Here is a 13,987-nt window from a genome sequence, read left to right as displayed (position 1 = left end):
AACTGAGGTTTGCCTGGAGTTCCTTTAAATGGAAGAAGTGTCACCCCACCCTCATCCCATGTCACAGATGAAGAGATTGCACTTGGGAGAAGACATTCGTTTACAAGGCAGAGAAAGAGCTCAGAGAGCCATTTAAGTCAAATCAAGCCTTGGTTCTTGTTCCCATTACTGTCTTCCTGGCTCTGTGGCTGGGGTTGACGGGGGCACTGAGAAGGGGTGACATGCCAGGCTGACATCTCATTGGTGTTTTATTTCCTCAAGAGGCCTAAGCCAAACTGTTACAGCAGAACAGATTGATACAGACCCCTGCCTCCTGTCGAGTTCTAACTGTGGAGAACTACCGACCCCTCTCCAAATATGGCATCCTCTTTGTTGATTTGTGCCCTTGCATGGTCACTGTCTAGAATCCCCATCCTCATTCTCTCTTCTGGGTAAGGCCCTATTCATTCTTTAAGACCCTGCTCTGTGGCTGCCCTCCTAGGAAACCAGAGGCCTCAGCCTCTTTCTAACACCCCTTCCGTAGCCCATGCCCCCAGACCTTGTCACTATCTGAGCAAGTACCTTCCTATCTCCCTGTCCTGTGTGCACAACGTGACGACAGTGACCTGGGCCTTTTGATTTCTGGGGGCTCCCACCTTCACAATACCTGATACTTAAAATAAACTGAAAAAGCACCAGTCACATAACAACTCCCACAGAAACCCATATTAATTCATGCTCATTACGCCTAACCTCTTGAGGGGGTTGCTGGGAACTCACTGAAACAAAGCCCAAACACTGAGGAGTACTGAGTCTGTCAGCAATTTACATTCTCATTCCACTTTTTACTCTTTTTACCGTGTCAGTGTCAGGCCCTTTCCACCCACCATCTCATTTACTCCTGACAACGGCACTACAAAGTAGGTGTTACTGTCCTCATGCTTACTTTACTTTGGGGAAACTGGGATAAAAAAGATTATATGCTTGGCTCAGGGTCATGGAATTCCCCAACATGGCAAAGCCAGATTTGGACGTTAGTTGGCTGAGGGCTAAAAGTGGCTCTTGACCACTGAGCTGGATTACCTTTTGACACATCCATCACAGCACGTGTTTAAGTGGTACAATGATGGCAGGGGTGGAGGGCCCTGGGATGGGGGTGCCTCAGCCTGGGTTGAGAAGTTTTTTCTCCTCCAGGCTTAGAGTAAGATTCCTAAATGGGGTCAGGCCTGAGGGTTTGCACTAGTGCTGTTTGGGTAATTTCTTTGGAAAGGCACCCATGCGCCCCCAGAATCAGAGCATCTATGGTGTCTACAACCAGCAGTGTCATTAATGAAGACCAGGTATGATGGTCTTCACACACACACACACACACACACACACACACACGCACGCATGAACATGTACACGCACACACATGCTCATTCCGCCAAACAACTGCTTACCAAGGCCAAACAATTCTAGAGACTCCAGAGTCTTTCACAGTCAGTATCAAGGGGAAAGGTCCTGTGTGGGGCCAGGCAAGACACAGCATAGCCGACTCCAGAACAACACCAGTAAGAACAAGCCCCAGGGGGCCAAGTGCACGGCTCTTGCCTTGTGTTTGCTCAGAGTTTTGAGCAGGAGTTTGGGGTGGGAGGGGAGATGCTTCCAGCCGTTCTGCGCCAGCCCTAGGCAATGGTCAGAGCCTGGGATTTGTCTGGGCTTTGCAACCTTGGAGGGCTTTGCTGCTTGCTGCAGACCCAAGAGCTGCCAGGAGGCCCCAGAAAATGCTTGAGAACAAAGAGGCAATAAACACACGCTGAACCCTTTTACCAACTGGCTTCATCCCAAACCAAAATGAGAAATGAATTGTTGGGGTAAGCTTGTGTGTGTGTGTGTGTGTGTGTGTGTGTGTGTGTGTGAGTGTTTGTCTTAAACTGATGGGAAAGGAAAACAGTTTTAGATGGGAATAGTCAGTTTGGGCCATTTAAAGTTATGGTCAAATGAATATAGCCAATTTAATTTTGATAAATTGCTCCTTCCCAAAAAGCTGCTCTGATAAGCTATAAAATCTTAGCACCTCAAATTTTCATAAGTACTAACATTTCCAGGGGAAAGGCAAAGTGTTTGCTTAACTTGAAAATGTATTTTCTGAATAGGGAAGCTCATCGTTATCATCATCATCTTCATCCTTTATTAAGCACAGTTTATGAACTAGGCAATATTCTGGAAGCTTACAGATATTATCCATCATTTTTATAACAACTCCATTGGGGTGCCATCCTTGACTCCATTTTATTCAGGACAAATTGATGTTCAGATACTCACTTTGTTCAAGATCACGCTGTTGGTACTTAAATTTACATCTTTCCGAGTCCAAAATCCACACTACTTCTGCTATACTTCCTTGTGTGCAAATTATTTGTTATTACTAATACAATGTCCTAGGGCAGATCAATATTCAGCAGTTTGATATGGGGATGACTGTCTTCTCAATGCACTGGCTTTTCGTAGAGAACTTCACATTTTTTTTTTTTTTAAACTATGACTTTTATTTTTTTATTTTTATTTTTTTTTAATTTTTATTTATTTATGATAGTCACAGAGAGAAAGAGAGAGAGAGGCAGAGACACAGGCAGAGGGAGAAGCAGGCTCCATGCACCGGGAGCCTGATGTGGGATTCGATCCCGAGTCTCCTGGATCGCGCCCTGGGCCAAAGGCAGGCGCCAAACCGCTGTGCCACCCAGGGATCCCTCATAGAGAACTTCAGGTGGATGTGCTGTTCCCTAAGCGTGGATCCAGGAGGCAGGGGCTAGATTCCATTTCTGGTTCTCAAGGACTTTTTCCATTTTTTTTTTTGATAAGCTAAATATGATGCCTCTTGCCTTTATCCCTGTTTCATAAGACTCGGTGAATTCATATCTGCAAGTCACTCCTAATATCTAGCCATTAGGTAGTCACACATTTTGCTAGTTGTTTTCTTTGTTTTTGAATAAAGTCAGACCACATACACTTTGTTATTAACTGAGCTGAAGTTTTTGGAGGGGTCTTAAGTGAGGAGATTGGCATGGGCAGCTCACCCTCTGGAAAGCTTTTTGAAGTCTTCCTCCCACGAAGGGCTCACTACTAGAGAGGCATCAGTGTGTCCAGGAGGTTGCTTGTCCCAGTTTTGTAGGAAGAGGGTCAACCCAAGGGAGTGTGGGAATGTAGCTTCACTCTTTTGGTAGCACAGGTAAGTCTGAACAGAAAAGTCACACTTCGTATGAAATAATGGGAGCAAAACCAAGCACTGATGAGCAGTTGAACTTTTAACAAAACAAAAACAAAAAACAGCCAAGAAAACTTTCAGAACTTTTCTAATATGATTATTTGACCAAAATAAATTTTAGATATACCTGTTAAATTGCTGAATATGTGCCAGACCTCTGTGAGGACAAAGAAAAAGTATAATCAATGGGAAGATCTATACTCAATGATATTTAACATTATTCAGCATTTTTTAAAAAAAGAATTTTATTTATTTATTTGAGAGACAGTGTGTGTGCTTGTACAAGCAGGGAGAGGGGCAGAGGGTGAGAAAGAAGCAGATTCCCCGCTGAGCAGGGAGGCCTAGGGAGGGCTCAATCCCAGGACCCTGGGATCACGGCCTGAGCCTAAGGCAGATAATTAACCAATTGAGCCACCCAGGCGTCCACATTCAGCACTGTTTTAAGGAGATTTATACAATGAAACCAATAATCCCCACAACAATTATGATCTTTTTCCAGTTGAGGAATCTGGGTGCAGACAGAGAAGGCAAGCAACTTGTCCAAACTCACTAAATGGTTCTTTGACTCCATTGTTCATACTTAGTTCATTTATTCATTCATTCACTCAATATTTATTGGCTGTGATGTCTGGGTGCTATTCTCGGCACTGGAGGGAAAGGGTATACAACCCCAAAGGTGACCCCTATGCCCCTAGTCTTTGTGTTTGAGTCAGGGGTGACTCTCAAACTGCACATGTCATGTTTAACATAACATCCATACCTTCTGCAGCTCTGGGTGTGACAAGTCACACTTCTGAAGTGGTGGTGAATGCTGCATCTTTGTAGCAGGTATTTGTTTTAGTAAATTGATTGTACATTGTGAGTTCCAGGGTAACAGACGTTGGAGCCTTTCTCTTATTTCACCTCATATGGATGTGAGTGAGAAGGTGTTTAGTAAATATTGGCTCTTTTTTAAGATTAGGAAATTATCGGTTCCTTGCAAATGAAGACTTTTGGACTAATGGAGCACAAAGTGCTCGAGTTTCAACCAGAGACAGAGGGGGACTCAGGAGGGATGAAGGCCTGAAGCAGAGCTCTCAGCATGGATGCCTTGGTTCAGTCCTATATACACTGCAGACTACTTTCTGGATTTGTGTGGTTTGTTTTGAGCTGCACTCAGTAAAGGATGGGAACTGTGGGGACACTCTGAGCATCCAGAGGCCTTTCTCCCTTTGATGTTAGCTCCCAGTGCTTCTTGCTATCTTAGCAACAAAGACCTCTGAGGGCAGAGATTCTAGTCCTCTCCCTTGCCCAGTTCCTCAAAGAACTGGTTTGTTTAAGTACTTGCCAAATGTTGAATGGGTTAAGTTGAAAAGATCCCAGGACCAAGAGTCATGATAGCTAGTTTCTGGTCTTAGTAACTCAGGCCAGTTTGTCCGGGTCTCTGGGCCTCTGTATCCTCATCTATAAAATTAGGAGGCAAGTCCCCTCAAACTCAGACAATTGCAGATGCTCTGTTTTCCAGGAATTCTTATTTGTAACAGTAGATATGGAAAGTCCATAACTTACATTTTACCTCTGCCTCATAGCAAGCCCTATGGAAAACTCCAAATGGAGACAGCTCTGACTTCTATAGAGCGCTGAGGGGCTGCAGGTTCTTTGTCAGGAAGAAGGATATTTCATTATTCTTATTATTACAATCATCTATCATTTATTGAACCCTTAGAATATTCCAGGCGTTGTGCTAAGTGAGTGCTTTATGTATATTTTTCCCCATTAATCTCTGAAACAGAACTATGATTTGGCCCTTTCATTTTCCTCATTTCATAAACAAGACAACCAAGGCTCAGAAAGATTAATTAACTCAAGCAGGCTTATAAACTAACAAGTGATAGACATGCACATGTACATGCATGTATATGGGTGTATGTATGTGCAGGTGTTGATATCTTGGAGTGAGAGTATCTCTTTTTTCCTTTTATTTGTCTAACTCTGCAGTGGGAAGGTCTGTCCATCCCCCAGAGAATACCAGACTCTGGCAAAGATCCATAGCTTAAACAAAACCCCTTCCTGTCAGACCCACTGTCTTAGTCCGTTCAGGCTGCTATGAAAAATACCACAGACAGGGTGGCTTACAAACAACAAACACTTATTGCTCACAGTTCTGGAGTCTGGAAGTCTGAGATCAGGGTGCCAGCATGGTTAGGTTCTAGTGAAGGCCTTCTTCTGGGTCACAGACTTCTCATTGTATCCTCATTTGGTGGAAGGGGCTAGGGAGTACTGGGTTTCTTTTATAAGAACACTAATTGCATTCATGAAGTCTCCTCTTTCACGACTTAAGCACCCCAAAGGCTCTACCTTTTAATGCTGGCATCTTTGGAAGTTAGGATTTCAACATGAATTTGGGGAAGGGGGGACACAGTCAGATCCTAGCCCCTGCCTAAGCCAAGCCAAAGTGTGAGAAGAACTAGATGCTTTCCACAAAGGTGAAGAGAAATGAAGGCCAAGTCCAGATCCTCACTAACTGACTTCTCTGGCACGAAGAGCCTCACTGAGCAGGGGCATCAGTGATCTGTCAAAAAAGAACCTGAAATGATTCCCAGAGGGGATACTGGGGTTGTTAAAACTCCTGAAAATTTTTGTGACCCTTATTTCCAGTTGCTTAAAATGCTTTCCCATAAAGGACACAATTTCACTCAATTCTTCAATCTCAAGATTATAGCCATCTTCAGAGGAGGGCACATATTCAGGTACCCATCAGACCTGGATTTCAAAAGGATTTGTCTTGCTTTCTGTTAACATTAACAAAGCTGCCATTGATGAAAACCAAGGGCATTAAAACCCAGGGCACATCCACCGCCATGGGGGAATTAATCAGATGATGAAATGGGCCTCCTGTTGGGACACACTGGCCAGTCTCCTTAGAATGTGTCCATGATTTCATTACAAAACCATTCATTCCATCTTGTGTAGAGATTTCTCTTGGGAACTCACACATACAAAATGGCCTCTGCTGGTAGGACAGCCTTCCTTGGACAATGTATTTGCTATGTTGTTTCACAGAAGAAACAGCATAGGCCAAAGAATGCATGTATCATAGTTTGGTGGCTGGAACACTTGGTGGAGAGCACCCAATAAACTCAGGGGTGCTGATAGGGCTGTTTTTATGTCAGGTGTGGGCCCAAGGCTCCCTGCCCGCCCACTTCCTATTCACAATACCTCCATCTAGTGTCACTGGACAGGGCCTCCAGGCCTACCTACTAAATGAAATTATTATGCACCTTCTACCTGGGTTTTCAATGTGCTTTGTTTTACCACTGCTGCTGGGTGTGCAAAACAATTGCTGGTGCCTCATAGGTGCCTCAGCTTTGTTCCCCTGAGCCCAGTGTAAACTCTGTTCAGCCCCTGCAGGCCTCTCTGAACCTCACAGTCTGAGTTTAAGGGTATTGGAGAGCTTGCATTCTCATTCCACACACAAGGGTGAGGAGGAGCAGAGAACTTCAGTACATGGCCAAGGTTCCAGTTATTTGTTGTCAGAGCCAAGACCAGAAACTAGCGATCATGACTCTTGGTCTTGGGACCTTTGCATTTATTCAGTCCAACATTTGACAAGCACTTAAGCCAGTTCTTTGAGGAACTGAGAATGGGGAGATGAAGGGGGGTCTCTGTCCTGAGGAGGTCATGGTCTTTGTTGCTATGACTGCAAGAAGCACTGAGAGCTAACATCCAACGGAGGGAGACTTCGAGATGCTCAGAGAGAGAGCCTCCTCATGGCATCCATCCTTCACTTAAAGCAGCTTAATCCAAATCAGCACAAATCCAGGACTCATGGAATAAAACCACTGGAGAATAAGGTCAGAGTGAGACCTGGGCCAAGGGAACCAACACGGAGCCTTCTTATTCCTCCGGAGAGGCACGCTGAAGAGCGGCCCCAAGTGACAGCCGTGGGACTCACGGCTGGGCCTTGCCCCCCACACCAGCACCGCCTGGGATGAATCACACACCAGAGAACAACAGGGCTATTTCTTGAGAGCCATTTGTCAAGTTGACATCCCTGCCTAGAGTTATTTAGGGCTTTCTAAAGACACTTCTTTCCCTCCCTGGTGCAGGAAGCACCTGTGAGGCTGTTGAGTTGTGGTTTCGCTCAATAGCACTTTGATATCCCTTACGGCTATCAATTACCCTTCTGTCCTTGCTGGCCGGGCTTTGGCCAATATAAAGATAGGAAAACTTACAGAGGATGGTGAAGAGGAAGAGGATGGTGGGTTCCTCTGGGATTTGAGGCCAGACACTGTCTGGAGGTGGGCTTCTTGCTGATTTCTGTGGGGTTCCTCTAGGCCAGGACCATCTGCATCCTTGGCTGGCTGGGCTTGGGACGTCACTGCACTGCTCCTGTGAGACCAGGCCTCCCTCCTGGAACACAGCTGTGCTCCTTGCCAACTACTTAGAGAAAAAGCAGGCCTGTAGGACGAATGTAGCTGGAGCAAAACTGGTCCTCTGATTCAGGTAAATGACTTCAGGGAGAGGGAAGTTGGAAAGAAGTCAGAAGAGAAGAACACAAGTGACCAGAAGACTTGGTGAATGGGCCTCTGTAAGTGGTTAGGGGAATCAGACTTGTTGAGCCTAGGGAAGGAAAGAGTGAGCTAAGAACCAGCTTTGATTACAGGGAGAATAATTGTGCAGAGATTAGTGGTCATTTCCACCGAAAATATGATGTGGGTTACAGATGCTGAAATTGCTGCGAGGATTTTGTTCAGTGTGTGCTGGCCTGTCTGGGCTATTGTATTGTTCTTATTCATGAGGTGGGGGGGGGGGGTGGCTCCTTCCTTGGAGATTTGCATGAATGAAAATGACATCCTACCAGCTGGACTGGTTTAAAGAAAGTTTTAATGGCACATGGGTCTCTTCCCTTCAGTTCACACTGCCCAATGGCCCAATTCAACCCTTATGTCTTAATCGGTTTGGCAGACTCTTGATTGGTATCCAGGCATCCCACCCCTGACCCTCCAATCCGTTTTGCACACTGAGGTTCCATTAACTTTCCTTAAATTTATGGCAATGTCCTGTTCAAAAAAAATGTTTATGCTTCATTTATTCCTTCAACAAATACTGAGCACCTATTGTGTTGAGCACCTATTATGTGTCTGGTACTATACTAAGCTTTGTGCATATGCTATGGCACAAAATGCAGTACAGCCTTACGGAGGTCACTAAGTCTTCATAGCCTTGTCCCAGAATTTTTAAAGGCCACCACTATCTGGTTTCTAATATGTCTTTCTGACTTTATGTCCACTGCAAAGACTTCTCTTCTATGAGCCTGGTTGACTCACCACACCCAACTCACTGTGGGCCTTGCCCGTTGCCACTACTGATGCACTGAATACCCTCATCCAAAGCCTATGTCTCCTTTGGAGCTAACACAGTCTCCCGTCCTTCAGCTGGACCTCTGTCATCACCTGGGTTTAGGAATTCTCCAGCATGTTAGCCCCCACAGCGCTTACTTAGCACTAGATACTTTCTGCCTGAGTACAGATAGCAAACTGGGCTGCTGATGAGCCTACTCTAACCATTGCTGCCTTCACTCATTGTGGGATAGGACCTGAGAGAGATCATGAGCACCTGGACTTTCCCTCCCTATCCAAAGCTCTGCTGTGAGCTGTGATGGGGGTAGGCAGGTGGGGGGAGGTGAGAGGGAAGTGAGGAGGGTGAGGGGAGTGGTTGGCCTGGGCATGCAGAATGTTCTACATCATGAAGAAAAGGTCAAGGATATTGCATCTCTGAATTTAAAGGGGAGAAATGCTCTTGAGACTGTTTAATAAAACAACCTCATTTTACAGATGTGGAAACTGAGTACCAGAGAAACGGATTTACCCAAAGTCACAAAGTAAAAGTCATAGCCTGTTTTCTGATTCGTCCAAAGTCACAAAGTAAACTCATAGTCATAACACCAAGTCTGTTTCCCTTGTCCGCTAAACTATCTATCTTGTCTTTATTTGGTCTGGTGGCTAGAATCCTAAAGAACCTAACACTTCAGGACACACATGAAAGAAATAGGAAATGTGTTAGTTTCTTACTGTGGCTGCAACAAGTATAAACTTGGTGGCTTAGACAACCCAAATTTATTATCTTGCAGTTCTGTAGGTCAGAGGTCCAACATGGGTCTAATGGAGCTAAAACCTAAATGTTTGCAGGGCTTCCTTCTTCTCTGGAAGCTCCAGAGAAGAATCTGCTTCCTTGCCTTTGCAGTTGCTAGAAGATGCCTCTGTTCTTTGGGTGATGGCTCCCTTCTCCTGGCTTCCGAGCCAGAAGTGGTGTGTGGAGTCCTCTTCACATTGCATCACTCCACTTCCTCTCCTGCCTCCCTCTTCTATTTTGAAGGACCCTTGGGATTACATCGGGTTCCCCAAGGTAATCTTCCTATCTTCAAGTCAGCTGAAAAGCAGCCAGAATTCCTCTTTGTCACAGAACATAACATATCCACAGTTTCCAGGGATTAGGATGTAAACATCTGGGTTGTTTTTTTTTTTTTTTTTTCCTGCCTATCACTAGAAGGGAGTAGGAAAATGAGAACAAAGATCAACTCTTTCTCTTGCTTTCTTGACTTCTCTAATTCTCTGTGGCCAGAAAAAGGCAATTTGAAGATATTTTAGACCTCTGTATTCAACCCCAGGCTTCTCCTCTCAGCTATGATTTGGTTAGTATAGCCAAGACACAAAGAAAAGGAATAAAAATGCCAAAATTTATAGAAAAGGAGGCTCACAAATGTTGTCTAACATGGGATGAGGAGGAAGGGAAGGCTTACTAGTTTCTAAGGACTTGTGAATTCCCAGGCTTAAAGGGTATGGGCTTACATTGCCAGAGTGGGGTGTTTAAATGAAACATCCAGATGGAATCCCCTAGTACAAGGTTTGATGATCATTCTAATCAGTAAGAGTGGTGGTGTGAGAAAATGTCCTGAACAATTTAAGGAAAGAACCAACCAACTTCAATTTGGGATGGCTTCATAGACTCACACCCTCTCACAGACTAAAGGACTTTTAAGAGTTTCTTTGTCCAGCTTTCCACCTAGGGCAAGACCCTCTACCTGTACAAGATCTTTCACCATCCATCGTCACCCTTCTTTGTAAAGCTCTGGCCAGAGATGGGAAATCTAGATTCCCTTAGATATTCTCCAATTCTCTGGCTCTATAATTTTTTGTGAATCCCAAATTTCATCTCTAATTACTTCTTGGTATTGGTAGGAAAATCAGACAAAGCGTCCCCACCTCTTCCCCACCAGGATGGTAGGATGTTGACTTGTTGTTATATCTTCATGTAAAAGGGGATCCCTGGGTGGCACAGCGGTTTGGTGCCTGCCTTTGGCCCAGGGCGCGATCCTGGAGACCCGGGATTGAATCCCACATCGGGCTCCCGGTGCATGGAGCCTGCTTCTCCCTCTGCCTGTGTCTCTGCCTCTCTCTCTCTCTCTCTCTCTCTGTGACTATCATAAAAAAAAAAAAAAAAAAAGAATCTTCATGTAAAGGGTCCAAGAACCCTTAGACCACATGTAGTATTTCTCACAAATGGGGCTGCGAGGATAGGGAGGAGTCATCTGCCAGTAGACCTGGCGGCTTCATGGAGTTCTTTCCCTTAGTTGCTATATTAACTGCTATTTAATCTGCCTAGAATTCCCCATCCCTCTTGTGATAACAGAGATCAACTGTCCTCCTCGCCGCATGGGAGACATGACCTAGGACAGCTGATCACATACCTCATGTGTTTAGCCCTAGTGAATGGGCCAATCAGCATCTCATCTTGGATTTTTTCCCCAGCCCCTAGGGGGAACAGGAGGAAACACCTATGTGCTCAGATCATGAGCTATGAGGAGGTGAGCTTTGCCCATGGCCGTGTCCCCACCTCCATGGAGGATCTGGTCTGGGGAAAATAGTATTAAGCAAGAGCAAAAAGGAGAGAGAATGAGAGTCCTGAGGATATCCCTCAATCCAACTGTCTTTTTTGTTTTTGTTATATGAACAAATAAATTTCCTTTTAGGCTTATGCTGGTTTAAGATGTGTTTCTTCCATTTGTAACCCATGAGTCCTGAATAATTTAGGTCCTTTCTCAGTTTTCCTCTTTCCTAGAAATGCTGAAAAGTGAACTAAAAATCAGAAGCTATTAGTGTCAAGAGTCCAGCCTGTCCATTATGATTTGGGGAAGAGTCAGAAGAAAGAAGGGACAGGACATCATTCAGGTGAGACAGATTCTTATCTGTGAGGTCCAGTGAGATGGAATCCACAGGTGATGCATGGGGTCTTGCTACCTCTCCTCTTTCTGGACCTCTACTTGCTTAAAATAAATTATGACTCCAAACTCACATAGATTCAGCCCCAAATTGGCATCCCAAGGTGAGTGTTTTTCTATTTTGGTGTCAATCAGAGATTTAGAGAGTACTCAGTAGATTCACTGGTAAACACAATGTTTTGGCAGCAGAGGGAGAAAAAAAAAAAGAAAAATAGGGGGAGGGAAGCAAACAAAGTAGCAGGAGAACTAAGGAGAGAGAGAGAGAGAGAGAAAGAAAAAGAGAGAGAGAGAGATGACTACATCAGCAAAATGCTGACTGAATATCTCCTATGTGTGTAAGGTTGTGCTAGTTTCAACCTGTCATTCCAAAGCAACAAGCAGAAACCTTGTTTGTGACGACAGACGCTAAGAGATAGGTGTGTCTGGTGTATGAAAAATGCACACCCAGGTATGAATGGCAAGCAGCAAAGTAAGTGGACAATTACTCATGAAGGCTGTTGAGGAAGGAACAGGATGAATGGGCCATGTTTAAACCAGAAGTTAAGTTAAAACATATGGAAAATGTTTTTTTGATATTCACTTAGAGCCTGGAACAGTCTACACGAAGAGGCTGTGGCATCTCCTGTAGAGGGAGGCTGCTGCAAATAGTTTAGACTGCCTCATGGCTGCTTCACAAGCTTGATTACAGGCCTGCATCTCTGCCCTTCACATCTGCTTTTCAGTAACAGCATGGGGGGAAGGCAAGCTGTAAAAGGCTTTTGCATTTTTTTCCTGGCGGACTTTGTTTCTCATGTTTGTTTTGTGAAGAAAAAAAATATATATATATATAGTGCAGTAAACAGTTGAACAAAATCTACACAGTTTTGTCCACACTTTTTAAATGCCCCCAGATTTGGATATAGTGTTTATTTTCGTAGCTCAAAAGTCAGAATGGATCTGGAAAGTCAGAAGATAGCTGAACTTTTGACTCTGCCCTTCAGCTCACACACTTTTGTGCATTGTTTTATCTTCAAAATGGGAAAACGAGGAACCATTCTTCAGCCATATCTCGCTCACAGAGCTTTTCCCCTCCTGCAGACTGTGCCACCACCCGCAAACTGGAAAACACCCCAGGAAACCATCACACCATTGTGAAAGGACTAATCGCCACACAACACTTGCTTTTCCTTCCTGGACTGCGTCACGGGCCATGGCTGTGTGGTTCCCACATTGTTTCTGTCATGGTCCCAAGGAGCATAACTCTTAATCCAGGGTCTGGGCAGGACAGCCTGTCTCAGCACGAGCTCTTATGTAAGTGGCTGTGGGGAGAGCTGGCAATAAACAAACATTTTTCCAGCCCTTGTTTTCCCTGCAGCCTTGAAAAATTTCTCTCTGGGGTTGCTGCTGCACTCCTGCAACACGATGGCAAATTCCCAGCTTAGAAATATCTTGCGCTGCATTTCTAGATTCTAAAATCAGAACAGAGCGATCCAAGTGTTCAAAGAAACTGAATTATTGTGGGATATTTAGATGGATTTCTCTAAAAGGGGATTTGAGGCAGCATTTCAGAAAGCTCATCCACAGGTCTGTGCCGCTGGTACCTACTGGTAAATTCCATCATCACTTCAGGGCCACAGATGGGGAGCAAGCAGATGATAGGAATGAACCTGGTCATGGAAAAGTGATTTCATGGCTACCAAGTCTCATCCACCAGTGTCAAAGTCAGACCTACCGCATGAACAAAATACACACATATTACCAGAACAACGAGGCCAAGAATTTGTAGACCCCTTTTTCCTTGGGCCACTCTCACTTAGAAACTCAAAGAAGGAACAGTTTACAATAGTGGCCTCAAAACACTCTGCCTCTTACTCCCGTTATTGAATTTAGTGGACATCCCACCTAAGTAGGTAACGTCCTGCATGAGCACCAAGACAGGCTCCCAGCCCACTGGGGTACACGCCTGTTTCCCAGGCGAAAGCTATTGCTCCTGTGGTGGACACGGATGTCACCTGTGAGGTTACCTGGCCTCAGCTGCTTGTCCAAAGTGGTCATGGTCATGTCCTCCTGCCCACCCCCCATAATAGTCTCCATTGGGAGACCCCAGCCTAAATAACTGTGCTCTCAGTTTCCCAACAGTGGTCGGATGCTCTTTGGGCACTCCCTGTGCTGAAGGCCAACATGGCTGCTCTGTATCTCTGAGTAACTCAAATCATTTCACTATGAATTACCAAGTATGTTTGTTATTTGGGGGAATTGATCGTGATGGGAAGCACATCCACAGTTTCTTTCAGATTTCTTTGAGTCTATGGAGACCCCTGGAAGAGAATTTATTGCCTATAGCCTGAACACATTGCTACACATTCAAGAAGGCTTTATTCTGCTCGTTCGCAAGCCTGGGTCTGTGGCCATATTAATCTCATTTCTCTCATCATTGTCTCCACAACATCCATAAAACTAAGATAGAGCCATCTGGAAAGGGAATAGCCGTCCCAAGGCCACTTGGCTAGTCTTTGAAGACA

The 13,987-nt window shown here is 44.8% G+C and overlaps 1 long non-coding RNA gene across 1 annotated transcript; it reads left to right on the top strand.

The window, feature by feature from the left end:
- Positions 1-1,629: 1,629 nt before the first annotated feature.
- LOC121477066 lies at positions 1,630-12,823 on the top strand. Its single transcript, XR_005984090.1, has 3 exons — positions 1,630-1,835; positions 11,311-11,436; positions 12,564-12,823. It is a non-coding gene; the product is annotated as an uncharacterized LOC121477066 (long non-coding RNA).
- Positions 12,824-13,987: the final 1,164 nt, after the last annotated feature.

The sequence above is a fragment of the Vulpes lagopus genome, chromosome 16, assembly GCF_018345385.1.
Source record: "Vulpes lagopus strain Blue_001 chromosome 16, ASM1834538v1, whole genome shotgun sequence".
NCBI lineage: Eukaryota > Metazoa > Chordata > Mammalia > Carnivora > Canidae > Vulpes > Vulpes lagopus.
The sequence above is the reverse complement of the archived record's forward strand: the minus strand, read 5'-3'. Positions and strand labels throughout refer to the sequence as shown.